General features: G+C 42.7%; 1 long non-coding RNA gene across 3 annotated transcripts in view; it reads right to left on the minus strand.

The window, feature by feature from the left end:
* The window catches only part of LOC123797622 (uncharacterized), a 167,234-nt gene that overhangs the window by 16,400 nt on the left and 131,318 nt on the right, over window positions 1-19,516 (minus strand). For all 3 annotated transcript variants that reach the window (XR_015726103.1, XR_015726101.1, XR_015726102.1), the window contains one exon: window positions 760-944. This is a non-coding gene — a long non-coding RNA (uncharacterized LOC123797622). The remainder of the gene's footprint in view (window positions 1-759; window positions 945-19,516) is intronic.

The raw sequence follows: 19,516 nt of genomic DNA on the forward strand, positions 1-19,516 counted from the left end.
CAGGGGCTGCACCAACCTAAGCAGAGAAAACTGTGAATTTCAACGTTTGGGTCTTTGGCCACCTTTATTTTACAAAACAATTAAGCTTAAAGGAAACATTGATCTTTACAGTTAGCATGCATTACTTTTGTAAAAAGGATGAAATAAATGTGCAAAAAATAGACTAAAATAGTATTGAAATGATCAGCAATCAGATTCTACTGGCTCATCTACCTTTCCAGTTGCACTTGCTTGCCTCCCACTTCCACAGAAGCAAATAGGCCAGAGGCTCCTTGGAAATCACCCCAATTTCTCTGGATGAGACATGTTTGAGGTCTTACTAGCTAGAGAAATAAAGCTTTGGTTGAACTTTCTTCCTCGATAAGAGTGGCTCATCTTTAGTCTGAACCTACAGAAGGAGGCAGCAGTGATTTCTGCCCAAAGGGAAAATCACAGAGATATTTTAAAATAAGACATGGATGATAGTGTCCAGAATATGACAGATATGATCGTACCATATTCTGAGTCGGTCAGACCACTTTTGAAGTGGGTGTTCAGTCTTGGTTTATTGTGAGGGGTTATTCCAGCAGGACTGGAGTGGGCCTGAGCTGTTTTGCTGAAGTAAGAGATGTATCCACACAGCACTGACCCCTGGTCAAGACCGTGAAATGTGCTGATAATAGTGTTGCTTTGTAAACACGAGTCCAAGGAAAATTTCCGAGTGGTTTTACCAGCTTGTCAACATTGTTTATTGATAACACCGAGATTGATGATACGCACCTGGTCTTGATGAGAGCCTATGAGGCTTGGTCCTTGCATCTGGTTACACAGCAAGAAACAGGCGTACGTGACCAGGAAGGTAGAAGAAACCCAGTCGAGAATCCATTCTGAGCTCCCTAGTTCCAAGGTGTTCGGCGCACACATTGTTGGTTCCAGCTCCAAGAAGAAAGCAGGTCTAGAATGGCCTTCACAGAAGGAAGTTAATTAGAGCCTGGCCCTGACTGTCCAGACTCTGTAGTGTGAGGCAACCTTTGGCTGTGATTGGGTATCTTTATTTTCATGTTGTTGCTATACTGTATTGCTATATGGGGTCCTGTGGGTCTTCTTGAGCAATCGAACTCTGTGCCCTCACCATTACCACCTGGGAAGGAAATTTTAATAGGAATTGCACCCAAAGGTGGAGACCAAAATGAAGAGCAATCTAAAACCATGTCACATAATGAAGAGCTGAAAGAAGTAGAGAGGCTTCATTTGGAGAGAAAAAAAAATCTGAAGAATTGTAACATGTAATAGGTTTTTGTCTATGTCTCTTTCAACTCTAAGATTTCATTAATTTTCACAGATCTCTAAAAGACAAAACAATGCAGTAGAATGATATTATAGGGTGGCATTTAAACATGAGAATGAATAAATCTAACAATGTTGGGGCTGTTTTACCTGGAATGGGCTTCTTTGTAAGTTTGAAAGTTCCTTGTCTCTAGAAGGTTTAAGACCCTGGATGGTAACAGTTCAAGTGCGTATCGATGGTACTGTTGTCTTTGTTTTCAGATTAGACATGATATTTTCTACATTCTTGTTTTCAGTGCTAATATGTTATGATCCTAAGAGTTTTGTGAGTATAGATAAGAAGAGGCCCTATTATAGTAACATCAAGATTCATTAACTTTGTTCACAGTACCTTTAAAAAGTCTTCTTTATTCTGTATGTCTGAATTCATTGTGCACTGGGTATGCTACAACCCCCTTCTAGCCTTTCAGCAAAGGCAAGCATCTAAAATTCAACTTAGACTCTTCTTAAAAAAAATCAAAACTTTCTTTTCTCACAGAGTTCCTTGTGATTAAAACGAGAATGCAAAAAAGGAAACTGTAACTGAGAATTAGCACTCCCTCTGGGCTGGCTGTTGAGAGCGGCAATGATGCATCCAGAAAACAAATATAACGGGAGAGTGTTGGGCACATGCCCGGGGCACTGGGGAAAACTGAGGTGCCTGCCAGCAAAACTCACCTTTGCCCGTCCCAGCATCTAGGACCCCGAGATACCGGCTTGGTCCCATGAGGAGTGCGCCAGATATAGCCCATTGGGTCCGAGCACAGACAGGCAGATAAGAGGTTGGAAAATAGACAACCGTAATGCAGAGTGAGGCTTCCTGGAGGGGAGAGGGGCTCTCACCTCCTGGTCCAGGCTGCTGTTGATGGGGTGGCCAGGGCCGGAGGTCCCGGATCAGCCAGCAGCTCTTCACCCGGAGCTTTACAGGGTGGTGGGTGGAGAAGCAAACAGCAACCCGAGTCTGAGTCACTGAGAACTGAGGGCATTTTGAAAAGGCGAGTCCAAACGGGAGGCCAGAGAGGATTATGGGACCTAAAATAAGGCCAAGACGCAGGAATCCTCCACGCAGAGGAATGGATCTGGGGAGGGCCAAGACTCTCGAAAAGGGGAAAAGCAGCCCTTTACTGCGGGCTGATGCTGGTCGGCGTGGGAGGGGGCTCTCAGGTGCCAAGCGAGTTCCGAGTTCCGAACGCCCACATTCCCGCTCCCGTGCTCATAGCTGGAGAAGTCTCGGACTTAGCTCCTCAAAACGACTCCTGAATAAAATACGTTCGGCCCAATAGGTTTCCACTTCATCCGAAAAGGTAGCATCTGGTCCAGGCATGTATTTGCAAAGCCCCTCTGCCCCAGCTCCAGGGCAGGTACGAGGTCTTTCCAAGAAGCCTGGGAAGAAGCAGGCAGCCAGCCCCCCTGACTCAGGCATCGCAGTCCGTCGTGGGCTCACACTTCATAAATAACCAGAGAGGAAAACTTTCCTCATCTCATTTAAGCCAGTGAGGTGTATATAGCTTTAACAGATCCAGGACACTTATCTCAAGCTGAGAGTGTAATTTCATGGCAATAATTTGTTTAAAGTGTTGCTGATTGCTTCCTATTTCTCCCTGTTAATGACTTTTGCACCTTTCCACTGTTCCTTTTAAACGGGCTGCTCCTGCGATTACCCTACGGGAGGCTGTTTGGACAACACAGGGCCTTTCAACAGGCTGCTGGGAACTACACTGGACACTCCCAAGATCTGAAAAGTCTCTTTCATACAGATTCTTCCTTTTTTGGAGAAAAAGGGTTTGGTTTGGTTTTTTAACCTTCTGTCCATGCATTGCTCCTCACAATTACTACTCCTCCTGTAGTGTGTATATTCAGAACGCAGCTGAGCAAAGCTAATTTGCTGTTCATAAATTTCCTGGTGACTGAAACCAGCTTGAGAGAGGTGGTGTGGAGCGCCTGGGTTTGGGCATGTAAAACACTACATGTCCTTTTGGTTGGAAGTCTAATGTGGAATGTCTTGGAAAGCGTGTTAGTGGTCAGAGGGTCATTCGAGAGCCTTTTAATCTTTACATTTTAAAGGAACTCGTGCTTGCAAATTTTGGCAAAGTATATTCCTCCTCTATTGGCAATGATTTCAAATTTGAACGATGAAGGAGCTTTTTCCATATTTCATGGAGAAAAGTAAATAGCGTGTTCCTCATGTCACCAGGGAACATAATGCACGAATGTGCCACCGAGTCAGGGGCACACAGCAAACTACCGACACTGTGTTCAGCCTGTTTTCTTCTCTTTTGGTTGCAGCCCGTCTGTTCTTCCCATTTATTCGCCTTCTCCCAGCCATCGCTGTTCTGTGTTTGCTGCCTTTCACCCCTCACTTTAATGCCACCAGAGGCGGGGTAGGCCCGGGATCAGGGAAGCCGACAGACAGCAAACACCCCAGGCTGCTCAGGTTCAGCTATCTGGTTCCACTGACCAAGTTTGCTGCTTCAGCCCAAAGATGAACGTGATTGAGGAACAGAATAGAGATCCAAGATACTGCACGTGCGTCAGCACTGCTGTGACAATCCGGGCTCTGAATCCCAAGGCCCTTTAATCCCACAATGGCAAACCCACCTAAGCAACGAGACACCTGAAACCAGACCAGGAAATACTTGTGCAGGAGGCAGGGAACTCGATCCACCCTGCTTTTCTCAGTCACTAAGATTCTCATTAACAACAAGGATAAGTCCTAACTCCAAAAACAGTGTTTTCTACCTTCCGGGTCAATCATCCCAAAACGTTACATGGGAGAGTTTACCAGGGCTGTCATCTCAAGATTCCTTTCTATACTTTTTGGTTCACTTTCAGGAAAGTCTTGTCCTCTGCGTCCAACACTTTCCTGCTACCACATCCTTGCTGTTTAGGAACAAAAATAATTTCCACAGCCTCAGTCTCTGGAGAAGTTGGTGACTTCCACGCACTTCAGAGTCACGCAAGAATCAGCCTCGTCATGTGTATGTTGCATTCATTCATTCTTCCAGTAAACAAATATAACTGTAGGTGGTGAGTGGGAGGGACAATAAACACCATAAGTAAATTACCTCATATATCAGAAGGCAGTAAGTGATATCGAACAATTAAATAGGGTTAGCGGGTGGAGAAGGAAGTGGTAGCACAAATAGGGTCATCGGAGTGGATCTTATGAAGGAGGAGAAGCTTGAGCCAAGTCCTAAGGAAGGGGAGAGAGTTTCCAAGCAGACATCCAGGACAGAGTGTTAAGAATGAGCTAGAGCAAATGCCCTATGACAAGAGTATGCCTAATGTGATCTGGAAGCAACAAGGAAGCCGCCAGCATGGGATCTGACTAAGAGGGGGACAGGAGTAGGCAACAAGGTCAGAAAGGTAACAACCGCTTTTTTGGCCCTTGTATGGACTTGGAATTTTCTTCAAAGCAAAGTGGAGAGTCATCTAAAGGTTTTGAAATATGTGTGCAGTGACCTAACTTCCATTTTCAATGAATCTCTCTGGTTGCCCTATTGAGAATAGACTGTGTGTGTGTGTGTGTGTGTGTGTGTGTGTGTGTGTGTGTGTGTTGGAAGGTGGGTGGAGGAAGCAGCAAGAGGAGTTAGGAGGCCACTTAATCCAAGCAAGAGATGCTGGCAGCTCCACCAGAGTGATAACAGTGGAGGTGGTACAAAGGAATCAGATTCTAGAAAGATTCTGAAAGTAGAGCCCGCAAGATTTCTGATGGATTGGTTGTGAGATGAGCATACAAGGAGTCAAGGATGACAGGGTCTGTTAACCTGAGCAACTGTGGAGACGGAGCTACCATCACCTGAGATGAGGTAGCAGTGGGTAGCAGAAGTCGGACTGGAGAGATCAGAAGTTTAGTTTAAGACACATTGAGTTTAATAGATTTCTATCATTTAATAATGATTACAATATATTACAATAATCTTATATGCTGTCCTATGACTTTACGGATTGTAAACATTGAGATTTGCCCTTTGTACATGTCTAGAAAAGCTAAAAGGTAGTCGTTAAGAAGGTTAAAGCTGAAAAGCAGCCGAGGATCTGCAGACAGTGATTCTATGCACAATCTTATCAGTAAGTTAAGAAAGTACACTATTTTTTTTTTGGAGGAAACCACTGGATGTTAGACAAACTCCTTACTTAGGGAAATTGACCAGCTTGTTCTGACTAATGTGATTTCTTTATTCCCCCTGTCCCCCTGCCAGCCTCACACAGGATATCCTGTGCACAGAGCACAGTAGAGATAAGACAACGTGCCGAGGCTCACAGTTGTGGCTCTTTGGGAAAGCCTACAGAAGCTGCCAGATCCAGAGCACAGACCAGAGAAATAGGGCTTTGCCCCCAAACTGATAGTTCCCATTCCAAAATAGTCCATGCTTACGCTTGAAGTAGTAGGAGCAAGAAGGTTTCATGGTTGGGTGAAACACAGTTTCTCATGGTAAAGTATACAGGAAATATCTGGAAACTCAAGCAAGCAACTCTATGGGGTAGGTAGTTTTTGTGGGGCTACAAGAAGGATGGAACAAAGAAAATAACTAGCTGCTCTGCCCCTTCAGCGTGCTAGTTTAATCTTACCAGATCTGGAAATTGGGTGTGGGTTGGTACTGCCCAGGGAAGGAATTCATTGAAAATTCCAATGGTCCCCACTGTGTGTTATTCCAAGGACGAAGGACCATAGAGTTAATATTTTTCTCTGTTCTTCTCTCCGGAACAGTGTCTCCAATAAGCAGTAAGTTATTAGATAAAACAAGTGGATCAGTAAGTGGCTTTAAGAAGAGAACTAACATGAATGTAGCATAAGGTATGGAGATGTTGAATCACTATGTTGCACTCCAGAAACTAATATAACATTGTATGTCAACCACACCATATAAAAGAACTAAAACTAAAAGGAAAAGAAGAAGAAGAGACCTAACAATCATGTGGCTCAAAGAGCAAAGAAGTGTATTCCTCTCTTATGTAAGAACTCCAAGGTCAGAATTTCATGCCAGCAGGCAACTCTAATCCTTGTGGCCACTCAGGAACCCAGGCTGATGGTAGCCCTGCTATCTTGCAAATGAGGTATTCAAGGTCACAATTCCTGGAGAAAGGGGCAGAAAGTTAAGTTCAAGGTCAGGGAGTTCCTCTTAAGCAAGTGAAGCAGAAACTGTACACTTCCCTTTGGTCCACATTTCATTGGCAAGAGCTGAGGTACATACCCAACCTTTGCTACAGAGGGTGCTGAAGAATGCAGTCCTGACAGGGTGCTCACATGCCAGCTGTAGCTCTGTTACTATTAAGACAACAGCAGAGTTTGGAAGGACAGTTAGCTGTTTCGACCCCAATAGCATTCTCGACTTGAGGTGGACTGGGGAATCCACACTGAGCTAAAGGGAAGGGAAGACATTTGTGGGAAGAAAGCTGTGCTCTATAAGACTGACCTTGTGACCACACTACCACTCCCCTAACCTATGTAGAACTATACCGAGGGCAGACATTCCCTGACACCGTCTAAGGAGAGATTTCAGATTATCAGGGACCTTGAACCCGATCTCAGACCTTAGTATCCCAGGATCCAAATTTATTTGGACGCTTGACCAGTATTGATGTGCATAAATAAATTAGTTAGATATAGCTGGAGAAACCACATACACACACACACACCACCACCACCACCACCACAACCACACCAACAATAGCAAACTATTAACATCTCTCTTGAAAAGTTGCTATTTTTGTACCAGTTAACCACACAACAGGTCACTTGCCCATGTACTATGGATTAGAGAAGGCTCTAGTTCAACTAACAGTCTGAGAATAACCCAGGTTAGCAAAACACTTGGCCCTTTTTCCAGACAAAAGATGAACTTGGAATCATTGCTAATTTCTATTGCGTGCTTCCTACCTGCCAGCTTCGATATCTAGCATCTCATCCTGACCACCAAGCTGTCCAACAAATCTTTACGAAGATGCGGAAACTGAGCCTCAGAGATGATAGGTAACCTCTCCTTAGGATCCCATAAGTAATGAGTGATTGAGCCAGAATTGGCACAGACATTCTGACTGTAAAATCTAGGTTCTTTCCTCTGTACTACACTGCCAGGATAATTTGCATTTGAATCAGATGGGGAGACCAAAGTGTACGCGATCAGTGGGGATCACCTCGTGGCGCAGAGGTTATAGTATTCTGTGTGGCTCTAGCAGAGCCAGAAAAAGTGGAAGGCAGGCACTGGAAAGTAGGCTTGAGAAGGAACAAGAACTTTCCAACAGTCCCACTGTCTGATCATAGCGTCAGCTTCCACACATACCAGTGGGTGCCTCAGCGCTGAGCGTCTTCATGCAGAGGCTTGGCAAATATTCGTCTGAGTCTCTTGCAGTGAAGAGTAAATTCGGTGACTTCTAAGGTCCCTTCCAATTCTGTGCTTCCTCTACTTCAAATGTGTAAGATGTCTTTTTATTTCCTTTGAAAACTCTTTGCTTACTTAGGATAATTACAGTTTTGGTTATACAGACTTAGATAACTGATGATCTGCTTTCTGAACCCATTTGAAGTCCTGTCAATAATCGCAGAACATAATTTAGAAACAGTAGAGCACATAGGCTGAGAGTTTATTCTTGGAGTCAGATCACTGGTCCACTGACTCCAAAACTTACTAGCTGTGTCACTTAAGCTCGCCAGCTTCCATCCTCCTCCATTGTAAAAGGGAGAAACCAAGTCTCTCGTACTGTGTTACTATATCACATGGCATGTTATTTATAAAATTCCTAGCATAGCCCCTGGGACACAGTAAGGGCTCAGTAAGCCTCACCAAAACTTGTTATTTTCTGGTTTTGTTGATTGTAGCCATCTTAATGGCATAAGATGGTATTTCATTGTGGTTTTGATTTGCATTTCCTTAATGATGAGTGATGTTGAGCATCTTTTCATGTGTCTTGTTGGCCATCTGGATGTCTTCTTTGGAGAAATGTCTATTCAAGTCCTTTGTCCATTTTTAATCAGATTGGGGTTTTTGTTGTGGTTGTTGTTGTTTACTTATAGGAATTCTTTATATATTCTAAATTTTAATGTCTTATCAGACCTATGATTTGCACATACTTTCTCCCAATATATGGGTTGCATTTTCACTCTGTGGATTGTGCCCTTTGATCCTCAGAGGTTTCCACTTTGATGTAGTCTGATTTGTCTATTTTTTCTTTTGTTGCCTGTGCTTTTAGTGTCATATTGGTGGGTAAACTGATATTTTCTGCATTGGGCTAATAAGACAAGAATTACTTATCTCTTTCACAGACTGTCACAAAACTTTCCTCTCAAGCATTCCCAAGGGAGCTTTGCAGAACTGTGAGTAAATAAACGGAACGAACCCTGTTGCAGGAACACCACCGAGGCTACTAGGCATAAAATTGGAACCCCTTGTTGTTTACTTGGCAGCCTGTGCATGGAATCCAGGGGGCAGTGAGATGCTTGGCCTCTGCTTGAGAAGGGCCTGCAGCTCAGCCCTGTTTGCTGTCACAAGCAGGACAAGCAGCCTGTGTGGAGGGTCATGTGTCAGTGAGTAATCACTAAGAAAAGCAACTCTCTGAAGGGCTGATCAACACGTCAGGGTCAGGATGCATCACACGGACATGTGGATGCCTTTGCGTGTGTGTGTGCATTTTAAGTACCTATTAAGAACTGTCAAACATGATCAAGTGTCTTTAATTAAGTGCCTGGGCCAGCCTGTATGCACACATATGCAACTGTTCATTTCTACCCACTTGTAACTTAATAAACATGTTTTATGGCATTTCATGTTATCTTATTTACCTAAGCAAGCAAATAAAATGTTGAAATAATTTTTTTCTTTGGCCCGCTTTAGGGATTCCAGTAAATGTTTTTATATTCATACACACAACACTCTCTCCTACTATTCATGTTGCCAAATTAGAATTCAGAATCTAGACATGGGTGCACACTCACTGAACTGTCAAACGTCTCTAGTGAATTTTGTTTATTCATTGCCAATGCTCTGACTAGCATTTGAAACAACCCATTGTGTCTAGCACTACTTCTCTTAATTTTTAATCCTGTGTATATTTCAAGGGGAATTTAATCCATCTGGTTCTGATTCTTTTACTCTTAACTCATCAAAGTGGTACGTTGTAATTGATGTTTGATGTCCAGAATGCCTTCTGGGTTTTTAGGTCATTATGAAGATTCCCCCCCTGCCTGCCCATCAGCCCCTCCACAGCACTGGTCATAATCAAGAGGTTATACTTTATTTACCTGACATAGTTTCAAATAATCAGAAATGAGTACTTAACCAAAGGTCAAAGCCTTCAGCCCTCTGTAGTCACAATTTTGGAGCATGATAATGTGTAAGGCCCTGGGTGGCAGGTTGCTGGGGGCTGTGTGTGCTCCTCGGGGCCTGGCTACTCAGGAGGCAAGGCCACGCGCTCGTGCTGTCCCCTGGCTTGGGGTCTGTGTGTGCAGCGGATGTCCCTAGGCGCTGGGAACAGTGTTCTGAAACCTCTTTCATCTAGCACTCACACACATGACACAACACTCCCATGCCCGTGGCGCGCACAGCCATAAACGAGCCCCAAGACAAAGCTTCTCCACCATGCGTGCAGTCTCTTTACGATTCCTTCAAAACAAGCTCTTAACTCAATAAAGGCCTGCTCTATCAGGAAAGTGACATGCTCCATTGCTCATGCACTTCCAAATTCTACCAATAGAACACTTTCTACCATCTTCTCAAGGCTTGGCGTTTCTCTAAGTTTTTCAAAGACGACCACAGAATTTTTTTTCCCACAGAATCTTAAATACTAGAGTTTAAATATCTCTCATGATAAGAAAACTCAGTCTATTGTTTCAAAAAATAGTGCAGCATTTTAGCACTGGAAATGGTCTTTAAAATCATGTAATCTTGAGGGGCACCTGGGTGGCTCAGTCGATTAAGTGACTGGCTCTTGATTTCAGCTCAGGTCGTGATCTCAAGGTCGTGATCTCTGGGTTGTAAGATCAAGCCCTGAGTCAGGCTCCATGCTGGGCGTGGAGCCTGCTTGAGATTCTCATCCCCTCTCCTTCTGCCCCCTCCTTTAAAAAAGAATCACGTAATCTTTAAAATGTTAACTATCCATAAATGTCCATACAGTAACGTGTATGTTATTTCTGTGTTTGTTCTTTTTTTAAATATGTAGTGACATGTGGTCATGGCCTTAGTTGGCTTCTCCATTCATCAGTCACTCAGAAACACTTATGGACCACCTACGTTGTGTTGGGCACTCTGCTGGGCCCTGAGGCTTTCTCTGCAAGAAGCAAGCCTATCCTTGCCAGAGCTACACATGCATTCCCTGCCTACTGAAGGCTAGCAGCTCAGAGGCCTTCTCCACTGTGTCCTGTGAACCAGCTTTATGTGTATGCACATTGGGACAAAGCAGGGGAGAGGTAAAGGGCTGCCTGCACAGTCACAAATGCTTCTTGCTTTCTCTTGAAAATGGCCTCCTACAGGGTACCTGGGTGGCTCATGCGTTTAGGTGTCTGACTCCTGATTCTGGCTCAGGTAGTGATCTCAGGGTTGTGAGATCGAGTCTGGCCTCAGGCTCCATGCTAGGTGTGGAGCCTACTTAAGGTTCTCTCCTCCTCTCCCTCTGCCTCTCCTGCACCCGCACACACACACTCCTTCTCAAAAAAAAAAAAAAAAAAAAGTCTCCTAATCTTAAAATCCTTTTTCTTTTGCAACATCAAACACTGAAGGCATGAACATTTACATAAAGTCTGGTATTCCAGATATCACAGCATATCATTACAACCCTCTGCATGTTGAAAATTTTACGGGTGCTTTTACCTCTTAATGTGAATGTGGGATTCCTAGAAGTGAGAGGGTGGTAATCCATTACCAGCAACTTCGCCCTTGCAGTATTTACTTTTATCAGTTAATAGGAATAGAAAGCTGCTTCTTTTTGAGCTGACTTTTGCTAGCTTTTCCACCTCCCTAAACAACTGTGTTTTACTATCATACCATAAAGGAAAAGTTTTCAGGCTACTGATTCATATTGCAGTGAGGTCATCTGAATTTTTAGGACTTTGAATAGGAATCAATTATGAAAAGAATGAGCCTAGCTCAAACCAGACAAGCTGAGAGCTTATCTTACAGGGACATAGGCTTGCCAGTGGGTGGAGGAGAGGACCATTGCTGCCTTTTTTCCCTTCTGCACTGGAGTTCAGCAGATGTGGTTAGTCACTGTGCAAGGGAGCGTGTGGAAATGGGAGCATTCATGTTTACATGTGGTCGCCAGATCTAAATCAGCCAGGCAGTCATTTCTCTGGGAGCCCAATGTGGGCACTAAATTTTGCACTCACCCACCAAATGGGTACACATGCCCCTTAATCTGTCTTCCTGCAGGAGGGCTCCCCTGGCACCATCCAGCCTGCACTTGGGGCCAACCTTTCTAGAGCCCCTTCCCATGAGTTACAGCCGGCAGTGTGGGGGCTGAATAGAAAACAGCCTTCAGAAACTCCACTGGAAGGGCTGACCGGAATTCAGCCTAATGTGGAGAATGGCAGGAAAGCTTCTATTATTCTACTTCATTCTATCTGCTGTGAGGCAGCGCGGCGCCTGGAGTCTGAGTGAGCTTAACTCATTTCCCTGGATTTCCGAGTCTCAGCCACAGCGCCTACTGAAGCCGAATATCTCACTCCCGAGGCGCACGACACTTCCTGATATAGGATGCACTTGCCTGTCTGCCGGTGACCTTCAACACTAATAAAGGAGTCATAATACGACCTAGACAAGACTTGCAAGCCAGCCGCAATCCAAGTGATTGACGGGCGTGCTCTCAGTTATCTGTGTTTGTCCTGGCGCCCTGGCGCGGGGCTCTGCACTCCGGCGGCGGCAGTGGGAGGCGTAGCAACGTAGCACCGCTAGCGCTGTGCGCAGGTGGCGCCTCATGCCCACGTGTGGCCTGAGCAGCTCTGCCACACACCGGAAGCCCGCAGGCACCGGCTACTATTTGCTCTCTTTCCCCCCTGGCTTCAGAAACAATTCTCGCGTGTCGGTTGTCTCCAGTTCTGGGCTTGGGGTTAGAGGAGCCAATGCTCTCGCTGACGTTTTGCACCGCTGACCGCTTTGGTCGTCTCGGCTTGCCTTCTCTCAAATGTTAGCGAAGTGATGCGCAGAAAGGTCGCCATTCACAGTCCCAACCTTCTTTTATATTTCTTCTACTATAAGATAAGTGTTTGATCTGATGCATAAGGTGGATCTGTGAGGAAGTGATCTACTCGAATCACAAATCGGGACTGGGGAGATTGCTGGCGTCATCTCCTATGTGCTCTGGTTGTCATGCTTCCGTGTGTTTAAGCTTGAATTCCTCTTCCTTGAGAAAGGCTTTTTATACTTCCCTTATTCCTCTTTCGGTCAACGTCATACACTTACATTCTGAGGGTGAACTTCTATCAAACTGGACAGAGGGGCAGGCTGCCCACCCTTTTGTATTTGGAAAGTGTCCGCTCAATAGTCTACAGGCCAGGAGTTCTTATGAAACCTGCCCTGGAAGTTTCGGTCTGCTATCCTCAAGGACTGATGGCCGATGGTGATCTATCACAGCCATGACCAAGAACTGCCAGCCTATATGACCAAAACCAAATGGAGTCCGAGTCCTCCATCCAGCGTTCAAGGGCCAGACTACAACGACACGGTTATTCTCTGTGATAGCCCCCTCCAGCAGGACAGGGTGGGTCCTGGGTTAGCCTGTCATGAGCCTGTGACTTGCTGAGCCCTCCTTGGACATATTTATAAATTTATCTTCAGTTACTACATCTTGGAGTAATGAGCATTCAATTTTAATATGTACTACGTGTCAGTTTTTCTTTTATTCGTTTTATCATTATCTTTAGCCATTTTGCAATGTACATCTGGATTTGGCAATTTGATGAATAAGTTATTCTAAAAGTTCCCTTCAAGATTTTGCATATTTCTAATGTATTTCCCTTAATACTTACATATCTATACCTATGTTGAAGAATTCCACCACTTCTTTTTAATCTGTTCTATTAGATTCAGATTTAACTAATGCTTTTGAGTTCCCACTATATGCTGGGCACTGTGTTAGATTCTTTGTCATCATCATCATCATCCCTGACATTTATTATGTGCTTACTGCATGCTAGGCATTGTTGAATTACTTGATATAAATTATCTCATTTAACCCTTACAATAATCCTATGAAAAGTTTTCTCTCACCAGGAATAACTTTATGGATTTATATTGTGATCCTTCCTCTACAGATGATAATTCTAAGGTTCAGAAAATTTTAAGCACCTCACTTAAAGCCAAGGACCAAAAACCAAGATTCACATATCCATATATGGAAGACCCACATCCATATAGAGCAGCCCATTGTTGTATTGCATAAATCCATAGAAAACTAGTTTTGGTCCTATCGGATGCCTGCCTCATCTAGCCAGTCCTTAGAGCTGGGTTGTTTCTAATATGTTTTTATGTTCATTTTTTAAACTAAATTTCTGCATTCTTTCTTCTATTGGTCTGTTGTAGATGGATATGGACACGTAGGGAAGTTACCCTGATACAATATGTGAATGCACCATCAATATAGAACAGCAGACCCAACCATCAAGTTCACAACATGGTATAAACATACTTTCTCATCAACCAGAAGGTTACCAATTCCATGTTCTACACAAATAAAAAATATAAAACCACGGTTGGTACTGCTGGAACTTACTTGAATGCATTTGCTGTGTTTAGTTACTCTTATTTTAGTTATGGAAATGTTATAACATATTAGTGATCTTCTATTGAGAGGAAATTCTCCATAAAATAATCTGGAGCTAGAAACTGAAGAGAATTCTTTAAAATTGTTTAAATATGTGCATGTTCAAAGGGCTTCTTCTTTTATTTTCCTTTAAATTCATGCCCATTTCTTTAATCCTTTCTTCCAAAGACTTATTTTCCATCCTTTTAATCACCTTTGAAGACCCTCCAAGTTCTCTGTTTCTCTCACGTTGTGAAGCCCAGAAATGAGCCCAACTTCCCATCATTGAGTAAGACATAGTGGCTAAGGATTCATCCTCTTGTATTCTAAATTCCCCTTATTGGGCTCAACGAATCACCATACATGTTGTCTCTTTACCACAAAAATAATTTCCAGATTTTTTTTGAACACGTAGGTTAAAATTTACAAGTGCATGGTCTGGTTTTCTTTTTGAGTTAGACCATTTTGCCTTTCCCGCTTAATCTCAAACCAAAGTTGGTTTTGTTTTTGCCTGCCGCTCAGTTCAGAGGCATCTACATACTTTGTGCTTCCTCTGTTCCCTTAGTCCAGACTTTCACTTTAAACATGATCTCTGAATCATAACCTGCGGAATAAATATTTCCCCAGGATAACACAGTGACCAGTAATAGTGATTGTTGTAGCCCAGTCCCCAAATGTAGTTGGTGCGAATTTTCGCATGGAAGTAACATTGTCTGCAAAACGCTATGCCACCTATTTTTAAATCAACAAGCTCCTAACAAATTTGCAGATGTTTGCTCCAAACATCATTTGCAGATGAGAAAGCTGGGCTTGATGATTGCTTCAATCACACAACCAACCCCGCCTCATTCTGCTCTGTCTAGAGGGAAGAAGGCAGAGACTATAAACACACAATTCCCACAGCTCCTAAGTGCAAAGAAGAGAAAGGGAGGGGCTCTTGGCTTCCTGCTGGGCAGCACACTATTGCAGTATCAGGGACACTCATCCTTGAGTCCTCAAGAGCTTGTCTTCTTAAGACAGAGTTTAGTCTTGTTTATCTTTTAAAAAAAAATATGCATCAGGTAGAAACCCTAAGGTATCTTGTAAACATGTCACTGAAATATTTCCTGGTGATTTCTAGCAGCTATTTGTCCCCAGATATATTTTTTCACTAGCATTTCAATGGATATTAATTGAAATGCTAAGCTACATTTTTAGCTATTCTTGCATGTATTGATAATTAATAAATCAATTTCTACTTTTGACTTCATAAATCTATGTGAAATATTTGTATGTTTCTAGTCTTAGTTATATGAATTACAGAGATGAGAGACTATTAAGCCATGATGAAGTACAATTATTTCACTTTTGACCATAAAGATCATTCCAAGGATAAATAGAGATTTCTTATAGGCTATTATCATGTATACCTATGAAATAAAAACCTTATTTACTTTCAAATATGTTGCTAAAGCCAAAATTGGATCTGTCTTTGTAGTTTTTGTAAATGTTTGATTTTTGTGGCATTTGTTTCAGACGGTGGTTCATGAAAAGGGTCAATTTTTTTCCAGGTAGACAGGGGCTTGATTACATTTTATTTTCCCCAAAGCTTAATAATCTCAGCAATAGGAATTCTACAATTTTCTAGCAAAATCTAAGATGTCTGACCTAAAAGAAGCTTCAGTGATTATCTATATCAGCATTACTCAGAAGCCAGGGGTTCCTCAAACACACCTGAGGACAGGGGCAAGAAAAAAAGTCAAGGCTAGGCTGAGATGGGGGAGGGTGGGGCTAGCCCTGCGCTCAACTGAGCGGCTCCACTTCTATCTGGTTTACACACTGGACTTCTGTGTCAGATTTCATTTGAAGAAAGATCCATGTGCTACCAGGAATATGAAAAATATTGCTAATAATAAAAAAGATGTGAAATCCAATGGTCAAATACCTAAATTTTATAAGTAGGGAAACAGGTTCAGAGAGAAGAAATGATTTGCTCAAAGTAACACAGCCAATAAAAAAAAAATGGCTACATTAATGATTCATAAAGCTTAAAAGGCTATGTTCAATTTAATTGACATTTATAAAGGCCAACAAAACATAAGGCATTCTGCTAGGCTTCCAGGGAGGTTAAAACACACACACACACACACACACACACACACACACACACAAACATAGCCTGAGGTGGAAACCTCATAAAAAAATGCTAAAACAAAAAACACTGAAGATCATCCAATCTAACGTACTTGTTTTAGAGTTTGGCAGTCTTCTTAAAACCACATTTCAAGTAAATGGCAGAATCAGGACACTAATCTGACTCTTTTTACCTCAGTTATAATACATTTTCCTCTACACCAGAATGCCCCAAATTTGGTTCATGAGCACCTACACTCTCGGGAGAGATTCCACTTGAAAAATCCAACTGAACATTTGCATTTTAAAGGTTTTGAGAAATCTTATAGTAAAAAAAAAATGTGCTGGGATGACAGCTCCAGAAAGTATTACCATAGAATACTATTCACATCATACATGTTTACATCCCGGATAACACGACTGGAGAAATTCTGCCCTATACCTCCCCTCCCCTAGACTTTACTAGATTTGAAACTGAACTGTAGTAGAATTTTTTTTAAAAAACCCACATTTCCATGGTTTACATAAAAATGGAGCTTGAGAAAATGTGATCTCAGTGATGCATCAGATCAAATGGACTCTTCATACACACATATTGTGTTTGCGTGTTACAGAAGATATTATACTCATATGTCCAAATAAGTGTGAATTCCGTGTAATATACAGAGTGTTAACAATGTATTGTTTTAGTTTTACTCTCAGTTCACATTTGTTCATATTCATCATGAGAAACTCAATGTATATTTATTTTCTTCCTAAATATAACATATGCATATCATTCATTGGAAATGTTGAAGTAATTTTAGTAATACAAGGATTTGTGAGTACATTCTCACCCTATTTTCAGAGATAAAATGACTTTTCTGGGAAATGAGAATCAACTTGATTTTCTTATAAAACACATATATCTTCGTGCATTTTGTTTTGGTCAGAATGATAAAAGTAAAAAGGAATAAATAGCAAAATTTGCCCAAAAATTACCACATAAGGTGCACCAAACTAAAACCATACTGTAAATCTTGGAAAAAACCTGTTCTTGTAAGATTTACAGACCAATTTTTCAACATCAAAAGTGTTTATATATGCTCACAAAATCTTGGATCTTTTCCCAGACTAAAGCTCTAACACTTCTGACGTTGGCCCATCACTAATATTTACAATATTTTTGACATTTCATGGGATGGACTCAGGGGTCTTTGTGGTAGGCGGGCTTCTTACTACAATGGAGTGCCAGGACAATTTGCTGTGTGTGAAGGGCAGTCGGATGGCACTGGTCTTTTGCATCAGGAAGGAAATGATTTGTAGGCACCATGAGCTCGTCGTACTTTGTCAGCTTTGTTAGTAGAGAAACATCGTTGGGGACCCATTAGTACATAGAGGGCCACTCCTTTCAAAATGACTTGCGTCCTGTGTTGAGGTGATATTCTTTCCTGTAGTATAACCTTCCCTTATAGAAAACTTTAAGAAACGGGCTCTCAAGTATGCTGATTCTCTTCATCCTTTATAATAAGGCCCAGCAGGGTGCCTTACACTTAGTAGGCCTTTATAATAAGAATTTTGAACAAATTCCTGCATTTACCAAGTTGGAACATGTGAGACAAAGTAAATCCTGAGTTCTCTGGTAACATACCTCTAACGATCCATTTACGCACTGTGATTTACTTTTGTTTTCCAAAGTCTGGTCATTATGCTTCTAAAGGTTGCATATTTATGGTACTTTTATTGCCAACAGCAGTAATAAGATAAAGCCATAGGTTCTCTTTTACCCACCAAATCAGGATTCTCCTCCCAAATCATCATTGTTAGTTGCCCCCTTTAAGAGATCTGTTTCCCTGGATTGTGAGGGATTGAACCTGCAATATTTGTGCTCAAAGTTCTCCAATCTCAGAAGTTTTTGTGTGTGACCAGGTGTAGGAAACTCTGTTAGGTATAGCAGAGAGGAATGAGATATGGATCCTGCTCTCAGAGAGCTTCGGTCTCATCGTAGAATCAAGACAAAGACAAATACAGGCAGAAGCACTTATCAATGACCAGTTGGCGGTCTCTGAAAGCACTATGGTTGGACTAGAGGTCTGGATGCTCACACTGACCAAAAAAAAGAGGATGGACAATCATGTGCTTCCATCCACTGTTTACAAACAACAGGGAGAACAAACAAGAAGACTACCCTCAGTCAGTCGAGGCTCAGCACCCGTCCCCCTGCTATTTCCAATTCTGGCCTGTCATCCTTCCTGAGGTGTGTGTCTTTGTCCTCCGTCACCCTCAGCAGTGTCCAAGGCTTTACCCATTTCTTCCCTTATCCCAGCTTCGCCTGACTCTTTACAGAAGCTTGGGCTTTCACTTCCCAGAGTTCCGCAGCAGCATTCCAGAAAGCCCAGTGTACTAGGAGAATAGAAGTGAGTGCACCCATGACCCTAACCCCGCTGGGGTTCTCGTCCCCCAGTTGATCTCCACGACTATTGCAGTCCTGTGACGTGGGCTGAGGCTATCGGCAAGGCAACCCCCTGGCAACCTGGGGACAGCTCTCAGCAGTGAAACACTGAAGCTGGTAACCGAGAGCTACTCATCTGGGAGCCCAGCCCTTGCAGAGTATGTTCTGTGAGGCATGGCTGCCAGCTGAAGGGAATAATTACAAGGGGCTGCCTAACTGCCATGACAATAGAAACTTAACCCAAGTGTTTTCAGGTAACTGCCAGCCCTGGGCCTGGCTGCCTTCCATGGGCCCCACAGCACACGGCACTGTGCGAAGTGGATGTTTCACAGCAAGTTACGGCAACGCAGCTGTTTGCACTAGAACTTAACCCAGGTATGCCAGACAGCTGTGCCAAAGCATGCCTTCCTGTTTCATTAATTCAACAACAGCACATATAAAAAAACCATTTGACCATGACCGCTGGTTTCAGTTGCTTGTCGAGAGCTGGTTATTTAATTCAATTTAATAAAATGTTTCTGAGTACAAACTATGTGTTTGATACCTGGAAATAAAGAAGGTACAGGCCATGACTCAAAGACAGGGACATCACCCCAACCCTTAGGCAACATCTAGTCTGGACACACACACACACACACACACACACCCCAAAGTTATAATTCAATGATAGGTGCAAAATTAGAAATAAATACGAACAAAATGGTGATACAGAAAAGAGAATGGTTATTTCTGACTAGGGTAGTCAGGTATGGCTTCTCAAAGGTGATGCTATTTGAACTGGACTTTGTAGGATAAATAGAAATTCTCTAGGCAGATAAGGCAGGGAGAAAAGGCCTAACAGAGGAAACATCATCCGCTAAAGTGTGAAAATGTGACAAATAAATAGATTACATTTATGGAGGGTAAATCTTGAGCAGATGAGTTTGGGTCAGCAGTTCC

Source organism: Ursus americanus, chromosome 11 (genome assembly GCF_024610735.1).
Source record: "Ursus americanus isolate L20-20 chromosome 11, mUrsAme1.1.p, whole genome shotgun sequence".
Classification (NCBI taxonomy): Eukaryota; Metazoa; Chordata; class Mammalia; order Carnivora; family Ursidae; genus Ursus; species Ursus americanus.